The sequence below is a fragment of the Manduca sexta genome, chromosome 22 (assembly GCF_014839805.1).
Source record: "Manduca sexta isolate Smith_Timp_Sample1 chromosome 22, JHU_Msex_v1.0, whole genome shotgun sequence".
In the NCBI taxonomy this organism is placed as follows: domain Eukaryota; kingdom Metazoa; phylum Arthropoda; class Insecta; order Lepidoptera; family Sphingidae; genus Manduca; species Manduca sexta.
In genome coordinates, this window is record NC_051136.1 from 12416633 (window position 1) to 12431476 (window position 14844).

General features: G+C 33.3%; 1 protein-coding gene across 1 annotated transcript in view; it reads right to left on the reverse strand.

Annotated features, from left to right (window-relative positions):
* Positions 1–3298, reverse strand: part of LOC119190201 (glycine receptor subunit alpha-1-like) — a 41713-nt gene extending 38415 nt beyond the window's left edge. Inside the window, exon 1 of the mRNA XM_037441517.1 lies at positions 3186–3298. The gene's annotated coding sequence lies outside the window, so the exon portion shown is untranslated. The remainder of the gene's footprint in view (positions 1–3185) is intronic.
* Between the last annotated feature and the right edge of the window lie 11546 nt (positions 3299–14844).

Sequence of the window (14844 nt, forward strand, 5' to 3'; positions counted from 1 at the left end):
CTAAACATATTTGGCGAAATGTATGTGTTTTTACACGTCTACCTACCCCTGTAATGGGAAAGGGACGTAAGTATGTATGTAGTACTCGAATATTAAGTACCATTATAATTTAAATATAATTAAATTATAAGTGCTTAATTTACGAATAAATTAATACATGAAGTCGTTTTAGAAATCTCAAATTGCGTTGTTTAAGTATGGAAAAACACACGCACGCATTAAATAAAAAACACGTCAAGCGCAAACTTAAATTCCCCACGAGGATTCCGTACCACAGCACTTTCTATCTTTGTTATTATTTTATAGGAGATCTGCCATATAATATATAATAATATCGGCCTTGTATTATATATTGTCTCACTGCTGGGCTCGGGCCTCCTCTACTACTGAGAGGGATTAGGCTTTAGTCCACCACGCTGGCCTAGTGAAGAATTTGATTATCATCAGAACGATTTGCAGACCACATTTATGTACATTAGTCGGTGGCGTAGTTATACCTGCATTCGCCGTACGGCAGCGCTCTGAAGTCCTGGGTTCGAATGCCGGGTCGGGCACAGTGATTATTATTTATTAGTATTTCGTTTGGTCTGCTCAGTATTAACCCGGAGTCTGGAATTTGTGCCCGATATGGTGATCGACTCGCCCCCTATCACATCATGGGACGGAACAAACTTGGCGAAAAGTAGGTGCCCTGGTTGCGCCTCTGCATACCCCTTTGACGATAAATGCGTGACTTGTGTGTTGTGTTCCCTTTCGGGAATTTTCATTTTTCGGCACTGTAAGTTAGTAATAAAATTGGTGCTCTTTGGGTAGGGAACCCTAAAATATTTTAATAACATAAAGCCACAAAACGAATGCGAGCGTGCGAAACATCCTTCAGCTAAACACACTTGACATTGAAGAGTTATAAAAATACACGAATTCCCCAATTTTCCTAACCTTGTTGATTTATACTGAAGGTTAGTGAAATTTTCCGTTCCTTCACTAATAACGGTAAAAAAATAATTATTTTAATGAAAATAAAAGCGTTATTAAGACGGGAATTTTAATTAACAATATTATGTTAATATGAATATTGTACCTAAATTTTCAAGCTTGTTTTATGATACATATTTTAAATGACATATTGTAGGGATTATAAAGTGTTAATTCGATTGCAATTTGCTGTTTGTTTTTTAGCCAGTCTATTCTAGAACTCTATCGCAATAAACTCTATCAAAGCAATATTCTTAAATCGCTTACCTGCAATTTCCTGCCAAGTTATGGCATTTAAGAAAAGGTTCAATACATTCGGATGAATAATATTTCAGTCCGTCCCGTGACCACGAAGGTTGCAAAGTCTTCGAAACTTCCAGAGAAAATTATAATATAAAATACCGCGATAAAATCCGAAAAACTTTTATTTCAACGATTAATAGATATTAAAAAATAAATACTTCATAAACATATAGTGACATGTAACACGACACTAGATAGTGTTGTAGCCTACAAAGATATTAAAACCATAGCGCAAGTAAACACCATTCATAATATAATTAACTCCATAAATAAAAGTTGATTGTTTTTTGAAACGATAAGATACGCTTATTAAATATTAAAATACAGTATTATTATTTTGTATTCAATGTCATTGAAAGATCATGCGAATAATAAATGTCATAATTGTGTGTGAAGGGTGTTTATTTATTAATTACACACATCACGCTTTTATTCCCTAAAGGGTAAGTAGAAATGCAATCTGGACACCCACTTTTCGTCTAGGTGTGTTCCATCCCTTGATGTAATAGGGGGGCGAGTCTACCGCCTTATCAAGCTCAGAGTCCAGACTCCGGCGTGATCCATAGTAGAAAAACCCATACCAATAATATATTTCCCGATCCGGGATTCGAACCCGAGACCGTGATCTCAAAGCAGTGTCGTACCGCACATGCAATTCAACGCTACCGAGGCAGTAAATACTTTAAATGAATTTCAACATGTTTCTTTCTGTATATACATCTGCAAATGTATAGGGAAATATGCACGACATTTAGAAATAATCGAGGTTCAAACATTTCTTTGTTCATTTAGAATTTCAAAAAAATGTTTTTAAACTAATATCCGATAACAACAAATCCTTATAATTATTCTAACTTCCACGTAAATGAAGCAAAATATACTGTAATTAAGTCTTTTCACAGCTTAATTTTTAACTTTTTTTACATATCCTTAGCAATCGATTTATTTTAGATCCCATTCAGATGACAAGGGTAGACGTGCGTAACGTTCTTTCTTCAAAAAAATATTTACAAGAAATGTTATAATGTTTATATTGTTTATATTGCTTTGTAGTATAGTTCTTGTTTCTAACAAGTATAACTACGAAATGTTTGGTCTACATAATTGTGGTATGTCGGTTTGGTTTAGTATACAATGTTAACAAGGGTTGTGATAGCCAATATATATAATTTTTTAACCTATTGTTCCACAAAATCTAGTAAATATTTCGTTACAAAACCATTCCTATTTTTTATGCTGAATAAAACCTAGACATATAATTTATTTTGGGCAGACTTGTAAATCGCCATATACTCATCTGTTTAGTAATGTCTGCCACGTAGAGGTTAGGTTAGGTGGCTCCAAAAAGTCAATGCGAAATACATATGAAAGATCGGCAAAGCAATGACGAAAAAACTACTTATATACGTCTTTATTACTATGATCATTAGGTGCAATAAACATGAACATTGAACAACCATGATTAATTTAATTGATATATTATTTATTCAGTTTCTAAAACTGCTAATAGATATCAACTTTATTTTTTAATTAAAGATTTGCAAATCATAAGCTGTATGGTCTGTATACTATCTATGAACAGTTGAAAGTATTATCCAATATTATAGATTTATTAAATCTATATTACTATAGATTTAATAAAGATGTTATTGACAGTTGATTTTATAAATAAACTCTTTTGTTTTTGAAATCATAATGACAATATCTAAATCATATTCATAGGTGACCGTGACCTGACCGTTCTAAGTTTTGTTCAATATTTCCAATTACTATGTTTATCAATTTCGAATGCCAAAACACAAAATTCTTCAAAGGTAATCATGGAAAAAAATTACACCAACTTCCGTAACAACTCCGTCAAAAACAGTACCATCTCACAATTTCGACGAGCAAAAAAAACCGCTCACCAGAAAAAAAATACCGGTTCCAGATATCGCATCCTGAACACTTCACAACACTTGTCACAAACTATCACTTTTTATGAACCCGGCCACAACGGCTACCGTGGTAGTTTTAACTGAAAATTCGCTGCCGGCCGCGTGTTGCGTGCACGTTGCTAACCACCCACCTCCTAGACAGTTGCCACCAACTTTTTCTTAGGAAATGATTCATACATTAAATTAAATTTTTAATCACTATTGTTTCCACAATGATTCATTTGTTGTTATAGAGGTTGCTATGGTTACCGCGAAAGGAATCTTGTAGGAGCAATGTGTGGGCTTCCTTTGCGTAATTCGTTGTAAAATACGTAAAAGTTTTAATGAGCGTCTTAACATCGTCGATACTGCATAAACAGATATTAACAACATCTCAAGTGAGCTTTTAAGTGATAGCATATGATGGATTTTAAGCTGAGTTTTGTTGATTAATCTGCACCGACTCTCTTAGCTACAAGCGCTTAAGTGACAGCGCAAGTTTTGTTTATTAAATAATTCAACACCTTAGTGGCCACTTAAGACCCTACTCAAAGGTGAGATCGGTTATTTACTACGCCCCACGAAAACCAGTGCAATAACTAAATATTATGACACTCATTCGATCTCTCAAGGTGACGAGCATAGTACAGAGTCATGAAGATCCTGGCAATCTACAGTTTATTTGGTGAAACTACTTTTTATTGGCGTTCGTAACGATTTAAAAGAAAAAAATACTGTAAAAGTTAAGGTCGATGAGACGAGCGTGCTGCTTGCTTGATGCTAAGCGAAACTGCACTTAAATAGTAGCAACATAATAACTTTGGATTACAAAGTACTTCCTGGCACTTCACTGCGCTCGTCATCTTGAGATTAAGTCACATAATGCTCAGTAATTAGGTACATTTTCCTTTAAATCGGAATGCAACAATGTACGAACACTGCTCCTTAATAGCTGAAATAGACATTGATGGTAATTAGCCAGATATAACCTCGAAATGCAAGAGATCTACCACTGCTAACTAAAAGTATGGAAGTTATCCGCTGCAAAATGAAAGGTGTATTAACCCTTTTATGTTGTGACGCACAAATAACAAAGAATAATAAATTATAATAACTAGTATCTGCAGTGAGCGACGGTCTCATCAATCTTCTTTTGAATTAAAACATAGATTTATATTAATTAAGAAGACTAGAGAAATTAAATAACCTAAAGTAACTACTGGGATAGAAAATGAAACTGTAAATAAAAAAAAATCGATTTAATATTTACAAGTTTTTTTTTATATTTAATCACCAATGTTGATCTTAAAATTCTGTATCTACTCCTTATGAGACAATTGCTTATAGTCACTTTAATAATACAAGAAACAGAACAGATATAAAAAATAACGAGTCCAATATGCCTAATGCGCAAAAAGTTGACGACTTCTGACCGTAACGAACGGCGGTTAGTAATATGACATTCGACTGCGGCACCGCGACGTCGCCGTCGCGGCCACGTTACGTTCCCGGACGTGCATGCGACATTGACCACAAACCTTGACAGATTGGACAAGATTTATTCGCGTTATTCCGTAAGTATGACGTTTACGTTATAGGTTAACTTGGTATACCGAAAATTGTTTTCGATTCTCAAAACATAATGTGTACGACGATTCTATTGCTTGTGACATTTCTTTCATTATATTGTGTATCTGGTTCAAACAGGCTCGCATAACTATGTCGACTGGCAACGGATAATCGTCTCTCGTCAATCGACATTTTATTGGAACCCACTCTATTTGCCATCAGTTGCTGTGGGGTCATTATCGTGGCCGTATAATTAATTATGTCGACTGGCAAGGGATAATCGTCTTAGTCAACACTATATGGACTCCACTCGACTTACCATTAGATCCAGTGCCTCTGTCATGCTCTTATAAAATACATCTAAGATACTACAAGTCTACATCAGAATATACGACGGTTTTAGTTACAAAATACTTATCGAAATAATTGCGAATCTCTCAAACACTCATCTTGATTTGGGAATTAACTCTATTCCCTTTTTTGATATGACCCGTCGTTCACTGAGTCGCTGGGGCTACGAATATAAAAAATATGTCAATATTCGTTTCTTGCGCTATTGTACGTAAATATAATCTAAGGGAGGTTAAGATTAACAAGCAAACTTGCAGAAGTCGACTTCCATAAACAAGTTTGACCGTTCAAACAATCACTGCAAGCCGACTGCTGCAAATTTTGCAGCTTATAGCTCCCATGTATTGAAATATTGCCACCAGTACAAATACATCTGGAAATTCTTGTGCAATATATTGCCGCGAGAACATGCTTATCTAAACTTACTTTAACGACGATTTATGAATTATTAAGGTAAGGATTAATGTTCCTGATTTTTGGATTTATCCTGTTATTTGTACTTCAAGAACTCTGTCTCAAATTTCGGAACAGATTATAAGGATTTTAATGAACAGTCAGTTGATATAAAGCTTTAAAGTGTTAAGTATATATTTTGATTGCCATAATCCTCGAATTTGGAAGTGAGGAGTTGAGTAGATCATATTCATTTTAACATAAGAACATGAATATGTGGATACAGGTATATAGGTAAAAAATAAAAAGTACAATTACGAAACAAGTTGCTCTCATTGACCAAAACTTTACAATGTTCCACCAAGTGAGTTAATGCTGATCAATTAAAATTATGACTATGTGTTATTCCCGGCTACGTCCGTAGGAATAGCTTTTACTTTCACAAAAGTCCTTAAAATACCATATTAATTCATAGAGCCCCTGTAAGAGGCTAGGATTATCTATCTAAAAATTCTGATAAAAAAAAATATTTTCTTCCTGTAGCAACATATTATCGAAATAAAAAGTAGCCAATATGTAGGATATGGTCTTCTCGTGTTCTAAATTTCATCCAAATGCATTCAGTTTCTGCGTTTACTTCTTACATCCAAATTTTTGTACATTTTTGCATTTAAAATATTAATAAGGATAAGATATGATGCTTCTGTTGTAATTTGAACTAATAGCAAAACACATACTATTAATTACTTTAATCACTAAAAACAATACCAAAGATAATATTATTAAGCCTGATTTTCATCGAAGAGATGTTGATACAAAATATTTTGTTAAAAATTTAATGAACACAAATCTAGATGAAATTAATTTTATGATGACAACAATAACTAAATACTTAACAGATCTGAATCCAAATACAATTAGAACGAAATTTGCTGGCGAACAGTTATTTCATAGAAAATTGTCTTATTGCTAATAGTCAAATTGAAACCTGACAGCAAATATAAATATCAAATAAGGTGCATTTTTATTTTTATTCTCGATAAATAAAAAATGAATAAAAGATAAATAGAAAAAAAAATGCTTGTAACTACATGCATGCGTTCCTTTTGATAAAATATTTTTAATGCCCTCCTCTGAGCAAATTGCCTTGAATATTAGCTCCATACATTTGCGGGGTACGAATAACGGGTGGGACTATGGAAAGTTTTACTAATAATAATAATAATTTTCTTTAAAAAATCAATTTGAGGTTTAACTACGAAAAATTTCTTTAACAAAATATTTGTCTAATTGTGTTGGTTATAAATTAAAAATATAATACATTTTTGGTAGAGAGGCCCAGAACAATTTTACAGGCATTTTCATTATATAAGTACAACTAGTGAAACAATATCCACATTACAAAAAAGGAATTATTAACCAAAGTAAATATAACATATTGTAGGAACGTGATGATATTTTTCTATGTGTTTTATAATTTTCAAATAGATAGCTTCTGAAAATACGGCTAGCACCCGTTTTACTGGCGGGAGCGGCTTATCTTTATAACACTAAGAGACGAAGCATCTCCTCAAGCATTGGAAACTCAAGTAAAACATCAATTTTCGTAAGCTCAAGAGATTAATCAAATCTGTACTTAGTTCAGATCTTTACCTAAACAAATGTTATGCCATCATCTCAAACTACTTTAATCAAAACATCAGGCTACTGGTTACAATATTTGAAACCCTATTAGAATTATTAGCGTAAATATAGCAGCTATTATCCTCACTGTTCAAAGCTTCTACTTTGAAACTTCAAGATTTTCGATCCATTTAGTCTTCACAGGGAATTTAGTCCATACTAGGTTTTGCTCGCGGCTCCGCTAGTGTGAAAAGTTTTTTCGAGCTAAAGGTCCCACTTTATATTTTCTCGAGATAAAATGCCTATATTTAACGTTAGATCCCTAGCAATACACGAATGAAAATCGCATTAAGTTCCATCCAGTATTTGTGCTTGATGCGTACAAATATAAAGACAGTCAATATTTTTAAGAACTGTTGTTTTGTCTGCTGTTGCTCTAATAAATATCCTCTTATTAGTTTTTCTTCAACATATAATGTACAGACATCTGCCTGATACAATTATTTTATATATAATAGATTTTAGTTAATTGTACCCAAAGGTACCAAATAACTTGCTAATTACTGACCATTGTGATCCAATGCTCGTGGCAAGTCTTCGGAAAGTTTAATTAGTTACAATTTATTTCCCTTGGCCTAATTTACTATCGCGCATAGGTAGGTCTCTGCTAATTTCTTATGATTTGCGCCGTACCTACTCCACCACAGGCTTCTAATATAGGAAAGAGGGTTGACAGAATTATATCCTTTGAATAAATTTGAACTAACCAATCTGCATTATCCACCTCCGTGCAAGATATAAAGACCCGATTCTTCTTAAAATTAGACCAAGTAAGAACTCAGAAGTTCATTTTAATATAAAGCTGATTGATCTATGAACTATTAACTAACAAACCAAAACAACAGTTTTTCATTATAGACAATCAACACAAATATTAGCATTTTTAATACTACGAATTCATTCAAATATCGATTTAAGACTGAGGCCCATTAGTTATTTGTTAACAAACTCGCAATGAACGACCTCTCCCTCAGTGGTTGAATACACGACACGTCACAGTGCAGAGCCATGTAGATGTACTACTACGAACAAACATTAAAATTTTAATTATTGTGACTCTTGGTCTTTATTTATCAAGATATTTTATATGACACTGAATAGAAGATATGAATTTGTAATTTTTCTAAAGTCAGTAATAATTAATGATATTGTGATAAGATCACGAAAGTTTTAGGTTTGATATTAAAGTGAGACGTGGACGTTCACAGTATGGCTAGTCCATCAGTTCAAAATCGCTCAAAGAATTATGGAACGTGTTATGCTCGAGGTTCTCTGAAGTATAAACTTCGTAACGAGGTTATCTGACAGAGAACCAAAGTCACAAATATAGCACACAGGATTAGCAAACTGAAGTGACAGTGGGAAGGATATATCTGTCGAAGAGCCGACAACCGATGGGATTATTGAGCTCTTGAGTGGACACCACGATTCGGCAAACGTAGTGTAGGACGCGCTCCACCTAGGTGGAATGACGATCTGCGAAAGGTCGCTGGCAAGAACTGGATGCGACAGGCCGAAGACATGGTAACAACATACTAATGGCGAACACAAGTGAAATGGCGCATATTGAAGAAGGTCTCTATCTAGTAGTGGACAAAGATAATGATGATTGAAGTGTTAATAAAAAATAAACAAAGAAGGAATTTAAGAAAAGAAAACTGAGCTAACTTTCCTTAGGTCGAGAGCTTTTGGGATCGTAATTCTTGTGCAGAAATAAAAGTAGGCAAAACTGCGAATTTGTAGTCATAGAATAACTATAGCAACTTGAAACGAAGGTATTTTAATTAGAAAAAAATGCGAATTCACAGAATACAAATGAACTCTATTGTTGAACCTAAAAATTATTTGCAAGTTTTAAATCAGGTCGATGCAGTCAAACGAAATCTTTCTAAATTTAGATATTTCTTTTATTCATGAAAATTAATTCATAAAATGCACATCTTCACCATAGTTCAACGAACATTTAATTTGATAAGTTAAAATGCCTTAGACGTGAAGTTATTTAGATACCCAAAGAGCTTCGATTTGCAATGAATCAAAGATCATCTGCTTTCGATTTCAAAATTGAGATTCTATAGTGTTCTTTACAGTGTTATTCCAGATAATAGAAATGACAAAAAATAAATGCAACTAATAGTTCTCATTCTATAGCACTCAGAATTAAAACTAGCATTTTAGAACACACAAAACCCAATGTAGAAAACCATCGCCACCTCGTTTTTACTATGTATAATGATTTTCATTATTTATCTAAAATGTAAAATAATAACTGCGCTACTCAACAAAATTTGCATAAAACGTAAACAAATTGATATATTTTTAATTATTTACTTAGACTGTGACTAAATGTCAAGACAGCTGTGTATTTAAAAGGCATTTATAACAAAGGGATTACATGTTGATGTAAAAGTTGTTTGTGAAATATGATCAGTTTGTTTTTATAAATTCTATAAAGAAATATAATGTATCTACACTGTGTTTCATTGTGACCTTGTGGTGGCGGCGATCGATACACCATCCTACCACCAGTCGGTTACCCTTTATTACAAACGTCACGATGAGTGGTAACCTCCCGCTGTCGGAAAGAATTTATTGTTCTTTAATAGTTTGGAAGAAGTTTGATAAGATTAATGGAAATTTTGAAGATTCAGATTTTATGGCAGTTTACAACTTTGTAATCTGATTGTGCAGTAAAAGAAACGGAAATTAAATACATCAGGTATTTGTAATTGAAATGTATCGAAAGTCATATTTATTTTGAAAACATTAATGTTTGTAATGAATTTTGAAAGTTGGTTAAAAATACATAAGCCAAATATAGCACGTAAATAGACAACAGGATTAACAAAATGGTGAAACCGCGTATGTACCAGGTACAATTTACAGACTGGACACTCAGAATTAGTGTAAGATTTTTGATTCCAAAAACATGTAATTGGCTCGGGACCGGAATCCAAATGAACTTAAATTCGGTAATGGAATTTAAAACTCGGTGAATTCGTATTCACAGGTGTTATGTGTCAGTGAGCTTGACTATGATTAAAAACAAATACGTTAAGAAAAATATATACATGCTAATAACGCCTGCCTATTCCTTCAGGGACAAAGGCGTGAACTCATTTGGATTTTATTGATAAGAAAATATAATGTTAAAGGTGTTAAAAAACATAAAACACGAAGTTTGACGTTTGCCGTATTCTGTAGCAAATGGAAAATACCTGATGAGTTTTCGAATGCTTGATTTATTGTATTAATTAACAACATTCCAGTATCAGCAAATCGCAATAAAAATATGTATATCGTACTTTTAAAAACTAAAATGAAATAGAACACCAATTTATGATTAAATTGGGGTATTCTCAGAAATTGTAATTAAAAAAAAAATTTTGTTCAATATTTTTACCAAAACACATTTAAGCACGCGCTGATGACTTGATACTAAATGACTGTAGGGATAGGTATGTCATTATTGTGTTTTCATCCATTATTATCAAATTAACAGTTTCGTTAACTAAAACCAACGATTGATTAGTTTACTGACGTTTCAACTGAATTGATTATTTTAGCAATTTTATGTATTGTGTGTAATATAACAGACTGGTGTCTATGCAGTGCCTAAAGTAAGAACAACCTTAAATATTTCAAAATTTATTACATAGAAAGAAATTACATCATATATCTACATTATGTTATCTTAACTTCAAAATTTTTATATAGTGTAGTTAAATTCACAATTAAAATACCACTAAAATTATTGATTTCGTACATCTCCTAAATTACCCATTATTTCAATTTCCCACTGACATTATTAAATAGACAATTTATTCAGGTATATTTTAGTAATTAAAACATGTAAAAAAAACCTTAAATTGATTTTTAAAATAAATAACTCCTAAATCTTTGCATATTCCTGTCGTAACTCGTTCGTCGATAATGGATGGGACGAATGCTCAAGGCCAATTGCTCGGTATAGAGTCTTAAGTAAGTCATTGGCTCGTCTGCCTTCGCAACCAATTAAAAACTACAGTAACATTACTCCTGTCACATTTTATTTTACACACTTTATCAGTCTTACTTATAAACTTATTTTAGCGTTAAGAGTTGGTTAATAATTGCATAAATAAACAAAAACATCACCGGTTCCTAGTTTAAACCTACTTAAAAGGCAAGATGACGGGTTTTGACTTACAGCTGATCGAGTGAATTTGTGTTTTCAGATTAAATATTATTGTAAAGGCGGGGTACTGTGATTTTTATCAAAAATAGATTTTGATAAATATAATTTGCTCTGATGTAAAGTTCGTTCTATGTGTTGCTTGGTATTTTATTCATGGTTTTTTCTTTTTGTACTCCTAATTTTTGAGTAATAAAAAGTTAAGCACTGATTAAAAGTTTAAAAGCCGATTAGTCAAGGCGTAACTAAGCATAGCTTTGCGAATTTTTATAAGTAAGACTGTATATTATCACTACATAGTATAAAACAAAGTCGCTTTCTCTGTCCCTATGTCCCTTTGTATGCTTAAATATTTAAAACTACGCAACGGATTTTGATGCGGTTTTTTTAATAGATAGAGTGATTCAAGAGGAAGGTTTATATGTATAATAACATCCATTAAATAGTGAAGAAATACTGTTATTTTGTTATGTTATACCCGTGCGAAGCCAGAGCGGGCCGCTTTGGTTTTATATTCAATGTTCACAGTTTTTCTGTAGTGTATTTAGTATCAGCATTGCACCCGTGCGAAGCCGGGGTGGGTCGCTAGTAGAGAAGAAGCCGATTTAATGCCGTTGCAGCGTTCGTGTCCTTACCGTTGTACTACGTCACGATAGTAAACAAATGTTGATTAATGTAAATCAAACGCTAATCGCTTAACAATGCAGTGTCCCTGAACTTGGGCCGCTGCAATTTGTTTCGGATGTCCACGACAGGAAGCGCTAGATTGACCACGGTTGCCATTCAAAAGGCGTTCGTTTGTAAACGGGTGACGTGTGTTATTGTGTCAAAGATTATATATTTGTAGCTGGCTTTTATATAAAGGTAAATTTATAAAATACTAGTTGACCCGACAGACGTTGTCCCATCTTAACTATGAATTTGGAGCGCGCCTTCTGTCAATCGCTGACAGTTATTTCAAACAATTGACAGTTATATAAAATTAATATTTTCGATAAGTTGTCTTAAATTTTCTAATTATCCGCGCAATTTTTTGATTTTTTTCTTTCATAAGAACCTTCTCCTTACAATAACAAACGCAACAAAAAAATAGTGAAATCGGTCCAGCCCTTCACGCGTGATGGCGTGACCAAGGGAAGTAGGGATGAATTTTTATATATATATAGATTTTTATTCAGCGGCGTTAATAAACTAAAATTTTCAGCGAGGGAATAAAGTTGGATATGTATGTTTTTTAGGATAAGAAACTAATTTGGACTGGTTTTATAAATCGTATTGCCCCTGCGGGCTGTCTAATACAAAGTCACATTAAATATTATCAAAACGGGGACCATTAATTGAATCCTTATATTCTTTGATAGTTTTACGAAAAGGTCCGATTATTTTCTATATTCAAATTAATTTGAAAAAATATGGTTTCAACTGTTCAAAATTAATTAGATGCATACAAAATGTCGACGTACCACACTGTTCATCTATAACATAAAATTTGGTAGGGTTGGTGTAAAAATATACGTGAATGGATTTTTCCATCTTTAAAATTACTCAGTCGTAGCTCGAAGTTTGGAACTTGGCGGTGTCATACCCACCTGCCTCGCAAATACGTAAAGCTATAAGTCCTGTGCCGGATTTCCCTGCAGTTACGTCGAATTGCCATGCGGATTATGAGAGTGAAGGAACAGAGATTGCACCTGTGTATTGCGCATACACTTACTTACAATATCTCCTGCGTACCTGGTAGATCTCCATTGGGATTGGCCGCCGTAGCCGTAACACGGCTGTATTTATTCATCTGTGCTTCTGACTTGAATCTATCTTCAATTTATTCTTTGCAATGACGTGCTCTCCCGACAACGGTGCACAATTACAGAAGCGCCGGTCAAATAAGGATGTCGGCCGCAGTCACTGGTTAACCACGGTTACTACGTTAATTGGTGGTCAGCTGTCACGAGGAGCGAACGTGCCAACTCGGGATAAAACAGTTTTAAAATATTAGTTTATATTAAATATGGGCCTAATGATATACAAAAAGGCGATTCCGATTAAAAAAAAGTAGAATTTGACTGCGTGTAGAAAGCTGTTTTTTTGAGTTATAACTATTTTAACCGATGTGCCATATATTACTACCTACTACTACCACTGAGAAGAATACCAGAATCGTGTATTGGTAATTTAGAAATAATTGCCAACACACACGTAAATGACCTTTCTTGGAATCAAAACAGCTTCAGTAAACCCATTAGTAATCTATTTAGCAGTACGTGAACCTAACATATTTATATAAACGTATTCTCAAACCTTCACCTACAATATTAAGTAAGATTCAATTACTGTAATCGTGTGCCCTAAGTAAATAGAGCTAAAAGGGAATCCTCGTTACGAAATAACACGGTTTAAATAGAATTTACATAAACTTTATCGTATAAATTCGATGTGCTATAATCGTTTTGAAGACCTTTTAACAGCTTGAGGAATTAGAGGCTTGATCTCTGTATCGAGAAAATATCGTTAATAAGCAATTGCTTCGGGTTTCACTGGTGTATGACTTTATAATACAATTAATAAATAAATTCGTCTTCTCGTAACGAGATAAAATAGCTCTTATGGCAAATCAGTAAAATGAAACTTAAAATCATTTATACACTATTATAAATACTTCGTAATGCTAATATTTCATTTATTATTTAAAAAGCTATGATATTAATTATTATTTTTTATTCATAATATGTTCTAGGAAATCTATTAGTATTATGTTGTGTATTATTGAAAAAATCTAGACAATTTGTTAACTTATCTTAGATACTAAAGCTCGCGGCTTCGCCCGCGTGATGGGGTTTTCCGGGATAAAAGTCACGCGGGATAGTAAGTAGCCTATAACCTTCCCAGGGTCAACTATCTCTATATGAAACTTCATAAAAATCCGTTCAGTAAATTTTGAGAAAATCAATAGCATACAGACAGACAGAAAAAGGGACTTTGTTTTATAATATTGTTTGCCTTGACCTGTTTGAAACTACTTTAATCACCTGCTCTCAAAACTTCAAAAGTTTTCGTTTGTCATATTTTTAAAACATTACTTCAAAGACCTTCTCCTCAAGTTTTGAAATTATAATGGACAAAGTTTATCAAGGTTTATTGGATCTCTTTAGTATCTTTGTAAATGGTAAAGCTGGGTTAATGATAATATTGTTTGGAACTCTGCTTGACTAGGGTGTAAACATTGTTATACGAAACACAGCAAAACAAAGTTGCGCTGCTGCATTTTACATGGTCTGTGAGAATAATCGGATAACCTAATCAAACCGTGAGATGTTATTGTCAATTAGGGTTTAAATCATATTGTAGACGGTATTGTGAATTTCCAGTTATCATAGTAACCACGCACTTGGACACTTGGAATTAATTTCTCGCCATGGAGTTTTCTTAATACAATAATATCTACTTCTTAAAGAGGTAGTGATAAATGATCAATCACTATCA